Source organism: Prosopis cineraria, unplaced genomic scaffold (assembly GCF_029017545.1).
Source record: "Prosopis cineraria cultivar Desert tree isolate PC_DT_omini unplaced genomic scaffold, ASM2901754v1 PC601, whole genome shotgun sequence".
NCBI classification, from domain to species: Eukaryota; Viridiplantae; Streptophyta; class Magnoliopsida; order Fabales; family Fabaceae; genus Prosopis; species Prosopis cineraria.
Genome location: NW_026555926.1, coordinates 38,923 through 46,086, shown reverse-complemented (window position 1 = coordinate 46,086; position 7,164 = coordinate 38,923). Strand labels below are relative to the sequence as shown.

General features: G+C 35.7%; 1 pseudogene; it reads left to right on the top strand.

The window, feature by feature from the left end:
- Positions 1 to 1,581: 1,581 nt before the first annotated feature.
- Positions 1,582 to 6,696, top strand: LOC129297734 (uncharacterized; annotated as a pseudogene).
- Positions 6,697 to 7,164: the final 468 nt, after the last annotated feature.

The window sequence follows — 7,164 nt, the reverse complement described above, 5'->3', positions numbered from 1 at the left end:
TGATGTTTATAGTTTTGGAGTAGTTTGTTAGCATTGATAACAGGGCAGCGACCAGTAGGAGATTTCGGAGATGGAGTAGACCTTGTGCAATGGTGCAAGAAGGCGACCAATGGACGAAAGGAAGAAGCGATGAACATCATCGACATGAGGCTATCGTTGGTGGCGAAGGAAGAGGCAATGCACATGTTATTCATCGCTCTGCTGTGTTTACAAGAGAACAGTGTTGTGAGGCCTACAATGAGAGACGTTGTTCAAATGCTCTCCGAATTCCCTCGACTTGTAGCCTCACAACACAAAAAAACAACAACAGCAGTATCAATAATAACAACCAAACATCATCTTCATATTCCAATAGCATTATTCCTCCAAGCAAAAGCCTTGAGAAAGCAAAACCTTGTCCTCCCACTTTCAAACAAGACCTTTTGGCTTGAGAAACTTGAGCTCTTTTTTCTGAGTTAATTTTCTCTAATATTCTTTAGGGCATATATCTATTAATGTTATAATTTGCCTTTCTTTAAATCCTTAACTCTATGTTTTTTTTTTTTTTGGGGGGGGGTTAGATTTATTATTTTAGGGAGATATATATAGAGTTTTTGTTGATCAAAGAGGTGTAGAAATAAACGGATGATGGTGTTCATAACTCTCTTAAAAAGGGGTGGCACTGTATAATTAGGTTGAGGCTCAAAATCCTTGTTTGGGGTTCTTGCATGATTTTCATTTGTAATCATGTTTTATGTAATATATATTTTATAAATAGATGTTAAATTTCAATTCCATTTCATTGCCTTAATTATATATATGCTTTCTATATTCTGAACTTTTTTCATACAATTGGTTGCTTTATTCTTCCCATTTAATTTTAAAACTTATATTAATTGGGGATAATTAGGGATTAGCTAAATAACGACGATAATTAGTACGCACAGTTGTTGTTGTTTTTCCCCCGAACCTTTTCTTTAATTCTATGCAGTTTCTTTTATTCAAACGGATCTTGATCTGGCAAAAAAAGGAAAAAAAAAAAGAAAAAGGGATCTGAAAGTTAAAATAAAATTGTTTATAGCTTTTACAATTAAATAATACGGTAAACATAGATATACTAATTAATGATTAATAGCTTCGATATGAATCATAATAATAAGCATATAAATAATTTTAAAAAGACATGTTATCAATTGAAATAATAATGAAATTATTTAAATGAATTAACTTGTGTAATGTGGTGATATCTTTCCTCTTCATTCAATCAGAAAAATTATTACATCTGTCCCCAGTTGTAACAAAAAAAAAATCACAACAGTTTTTTTAATCATTTTTTTAATTTTTAGATATCGAGCATAATTTTTCATGTAGTTGAATGTTTAAAATTGTTTTGAAAGGAGGGAGAGTGTGTGTATATAGATATATATATATATATATATATAAATTTTCACCAATCTCTCTCCCAAGTCACATGTATACGTGTTCCCTGTGATTAATTGATGGGCCTTTAAATTTTTTGCCAATGGCCCAATAACCTAATTGGGACTTGACGACTAAAAACAAAAACACCTCCCAACCCTTATTGAGCGCTTCAGCGTTGGGGTCTCCTTCAAAATCAGCGCCTGTAATCGTCGTCAAAATTCCCTCTAAAATCGAAAACGCGAAAACCCCTTTCAAATCCTTAAAAAATAAATAAACAAAATAAAAATAAAATTCGCTTCGCCTTCCAAAACGTATAAAAGGGACTCACCAACCAGGCACTCTGATTTCCAAGGTACGCATTTCCTCATCTCTGTTTTTCTTTTGCTGCTACTGTTATAGTTGTTGCTTGTCCCCTCCGATTTCTGTTCAAATTTCGGTTTTTAGCTGTTCGATATGAAATTCACTGTTCTACGGAGCTTGACTGCATATATTATGGTGCTAAAGAGTTTTTGGTTTCTTGTTTTCGAACTTGGGGTTTGCCGATTTCTGTGGTTTTACCCTTTCGTTCATTAAATTGGGGAGGGAGGTCACTAGTTGCTTTGTTGTAGCATTTTTAAGTTGTGTTCATTTCTGGGATTTTGCCATTTGAAAATTTTGGGGGAAATTATGTCTTTTATTTGTTTTTTTTAATTGTTTTAGTTAATATATAAGTTAACTTAGCTAAATCTGTTGCGTTCTCATGTTCAAACGCTTTGATTTTGTGAATAAGTACTTCTTGCGGCATCAGAAATATTCTGAGAGTAAGAAAGAAGATAAAGAAAAAAGGACATCTTCCTGTGAAACATCTGTGAGCGCAAAATTAGCGTATAATGATTCCTAATGTTGTATTTTTGACGTTTAAAATGATCATGGGATGGAAATTTGGTTATTTAACTTTGTCTCTGTTTATTTTAAAACTTGCTCAGGGACCTAGTTAGAATATGAAGCGCAAGCGTGGGCAAAAGAAAGGGAAGGCCAAAGTCACCCCTGTAATTAGTGCTAATGAGACAAGTGGAAATAAGGAAGAAGTATCTGGTTTGGATGAATTTGGTAACAATAAATCTGACTCTGGAATGGAAGCTGATACACCTTCTTCGACTGGGACAGACCATCATTACAACCTTGCCAACATAAATCCTGATGGTTCTGTTGAGAAGGCAGCAGGAAAATCATTTGGGCGCGTTAAAGTGAAGCTCAGGACATCAAAAGTGTTAGACTCTCAGCCCACTTCTTCTGATGCCCCTACTCAAAGTGATACTGATAAGAGTAGCCAGCATCAAGGGTTCGAGAAACAAGGTGTAAATACTGAGAGAACAGAAGACAGTGCTAATTCATTGCCCGAGATTAAATTGAGTGTTCTGTCAAAGAAAGCTGGGAGTATAAAAATTAAGTCCTCAAAGGTCTTTGGATCAAGCTCTAACCAGACAGGAAAATCATTGTCACCATCGGGTGGGAGTAGTCATGCCAAAGAAACCAATGCCACTCAAAAAAATCCACGATATAATAAGCAAGAATTGGATTCTGCTTTAGTGGTGTGTTGATGTTTTTCATACTGGTTTTCCTTGTTTTATGGTTTTCTAGTTTGTCTCTTTTTAATCAAGCAGGCCTTACAATTTCAGTTCTTAATGCATCTGTACCTTGGATCTTGTCTTTCTCCCCCTCCTTTTTCATAGGTTATAAGGAAGGTGATGAAAATGGATGCTGCTGAACCCTTCAATGTTCCTGTGAATCCTGAGGCTCTAGGAATCCCTGTAAGTACAAACATGTTCAACTAGGTTTTCCAATGGATTGGCTTCGAGTAGATGGTTCTCCAGTTGTGTTTGGGTCCCTTAATGATTCTTCTCCTGGACATTATGAAACTCCTCTGATATGCTGCCAAATAGTTCCAAAGGATCAAAGCTTTCGTAGTTGGTTGAATTGTCGAACTCTTAGCACGAACTTTGTGTTTTCACAACCTGCAATTCTTCTTGTAATTTACTATAGTAATTTGTTGGTGTCATTCTTATTTCAATGATTTTTAGTGCTTATCCTAGCCTGCCTCGAATGAAAAATTTGCCAAATGGAAAGTAAAAGTATAGTTTAATTTAATGGCTAACTCATTGTATTTCCTGTGAATTTTTTATTGGATGTTGGTAATTGTTTAATAGATGTCAGTTGTTGCCAAATTTGGCCCTTGAGACTGATGTGGTTGATAATAAAATTTAAGAACAAAAAAGGTTTATACTATCGATTGTGATTTTGTGTCTAATGACATTATGCTGTCTGGAACCAGGACTATTTTGATATTATAGATACACCAATGGATTTTGGAACTATATGCAGCAGTCTTGAAAGGAATGACAAGTATATGGACTCAGAGGATGTGTTTAAAGACGTTCAATACATTTGGAGCAATTGTTATAAGTACAACAATAAAGGTGACTATATCTTGGATCTTATGAGGCGTGTGAAGAAGAATTTTATGAAGTACTGGACTGCAGCTGGATTATACAGTGAACATGCAAAAACAACTAAAGGTGTGATGATTTCTATAGATGCTCTTTTTTCTAGTTCAAAATGTTAGCCCCTTTTTCTTTTACTTCGGCTTCCCTTGTTTGTTTTGGCTAAAAGCTAGACAATTGCATATGGAGACAGGATATTTGTGTTTTTGCATGGAATGCAGAAAACCAAGTAATACTGTTTTTTATTATTTTTTTTCTGTGCATTTGGTGGGATATGAAGTAATTTTCCTGTTCAATATCTTGGGCTTTTGTAGGTCAAAACGTTTTTCTTTTCTGTTGCATAACTTTTTGATCCTTTGGAGGATTTTTATTTTTGTAAGATACTGCACCATGGTACTCCGATAGCTATTTGAGCTTGCCTTTTTTTAAAAATTTTGTGTGGACTGGAACTTCAGCAGAGGATGGAGGACAGTCTGGTGAAGGAAAAGTAGCGAAGGGTGGTCAATCAAAGCAGAAGACAAAAAAGCGTCATGGGTGTGTATTCCTGAACTACTTTCTTCCCTGCTGACTATATTTTACCAATGTAATAATTATGCTAATAGTGGATGTAATTGTGACTTTAAATTGCTTGCCATGATCAAACCCCTTGTTGAGGATTTTGTCTTTTTTAAATAAATAAACAAAACTAACAACTTTACAAAGATATCCAACACTAAAAGTTATCCGGTGGGATTTAATAGTTCCTCATGAGCTCTGGAGATGGTTAGTGGTTTTTATTCAGCAAAATAGAGTGGCTACTAACACGTGTCAAATAGGTACTGGCACTCCATTTTATCTCATGTTGTCTTGTTTTTGCAGGCCTCTAGATCTTTTCTTTCCAGGCTTTTTTGTCAAGCATGGATATGAACTTTATTCTACTCTACTTTATCCTATAATCTCACATGGATATTTAAAAAGATCCGCTATAAATTTTAAGTAAATTAATTCCTAGCATGAGCTCGGGCAATTGAAATTCCTTCAATATGCCCTATCTTACATTTTTACTCCCATTCTTGTGTAAGGTTGGGCAATTCTATAATAGATGTTTTTTTCCATGAATGATGAGGTTTTAACTTAGGTTACCTTGCAGTTATATTACATTCAAATTTTTTTCTTCTCCTGGAATGTAATGATGCTGACAGATTTTAATAGTTACTGCTTCGTTTCATCAAAATTATCTACTTGCAGAAGACGCCATAAACACGATTGCTTATGTGCTATTTGTGTCCTAAAGCGCCGTAGAAGGGAAAGGGAAGAGAATGCCCGAATGGCCAAGGGTAATATTGGATCTGTTGATGATAGACATGCTAGAGAGATTAAACAAGAGGTATGGTATAAATAAATTTTACACTGCATTTTATTTATTTAGAGATGTGTCTGGAAATTTGGAAGTAATTTAGGATGCATGATAGCTTATTAAGTTTATATCATTAACTACAAATACAGGATTGGATGCAACGCCTTCAACTTTCCTAATTCATAGTGAGCCCATATACATATATGATGTGCATCTTAAGGGAATTCAAACTCAAATAATTGCACATCAGCCCAATAATGATTAAAAAAAAAAAAGAATTTAGCACTTAGTGTAGATGTTCATCTGGACAATACAAGAATATGACTGGCTTGCTTTTTATGTCGACATACGTGAATTGTAATGTTGTCTTGTTTTTAAAGGAATCCATGCAGGTAGAGAGCCCTGGAAGTGAGGATTCATCCTCAAATATGGATGAATCACAGGGCACTGATCAGGATGCTGAGGAGGAAAAAGGAGAGGAGGTGAAAACGGAGGTTGGTGAGAAGCAGTCTAGTCCTTCTGAGGGGAAGCACAATGACATGGACGTGGATGATGAAGATGACGAAGATGAAGATGATGACAATGATCAGAAGAAGGGGAGGCGGAGGAGGATGGAGAAGAGGAAGACTTGGAAGAAACTGAGGGAGACATTCAGAAGAAAGACAAGGGCGAAAATCTTAAGCAGTCACATCTTGGAGATGAAACTGCTGTTAAAGGCGAACAAGAAGGACAAGCTTTGGCCATCCAGCAACAGAAGCACAAGGTATTTCTAAATACTCATTATGTTATAGTTGGCATGGCTTCTACGTTTGTCATCTAACATCTCCAAAAGGGCTTAGGTACTGATAGAGCACATTGATGTTGTGCAATCCATGTGGTTGACCTTATCTAGTGAGATAAGACTTGTTGTATTGAACTGGATAGGATTCAAATGAAGCTCTCTAGATGTGTGCTGTCAAATTTTGAAATGAAATTATAATATGGGGACAAATTTTACAATTCAATAGCTCTCACATTTCATGATAACACCTAAAAGTTGTATGTAGATATCTATCTTGTCACTGATACAATTATTCTGTTACATGTAGTTGCAACTTGCAAGTTATACATGCTGTTTACTCTGTTTGTAGGAATCACGAAGTAAACAGGAGAGAGCCAAGTTGCTCGAGAAATTTTGTTTTGAAAACCCTCAGCTTCCCAGCTTATGTGCGACTCTGTTTCCTAAAAGCAGTGTATCTGTATGGAGTGGTCCAAACTCGCTGAATCATCAGCATAAAACTTCTGCTACTCGTCCTAATTCTATTTCTGCTGCTGTTCAGACTTTGATGAAGTAGGTTTTGCTTTTGACTTGTTTCGCCACTGTCAAAAAAACCTGAATTTTATGTTACTTGAGTTGTTTTGACTGACTTTTACTTTGCTCAATGTATGATAGTCATTAACATTTAGGGTTTATAAGAGTAAAACAGAGAATTCGAATAATACTTTATCCCCCCCCCCCCCCCCGCGTTTTTCTAACTAGCTTTTACTTTGCTCAATGTACTAATTGGAGTACAAGCCCACAGACAAAACAGCGCAAAGGACAACAAAATTAAACAAGGTTGGAATGCGAAAAACTCTGCCCTCTTGGTGGTTTATGAAGGACCATAATATCTAAGTTCTCAGCATACCATTGGTGAGCAAGTCAGTTTGCACATTTATTTGTTTATTTTAAAATATGATTAAAAGTAACAATCCAATCCTGCATTCTGAGATTCTTGATCTTCTTGGTAGAACTAAAAGAGAGGGTGGTTCTGAGAAAATTCATTCTAGATGAACAGAGTCTCAATTGAGTCAGAACAGACATTAATTTTGAAGTATTTTCTGCTCCAGCAAAGATTAGACCTTCAAAGATATCATCAGAGAGTATGCCATGAAGTCAGGATACCCAAATATTATTGTACATAACTC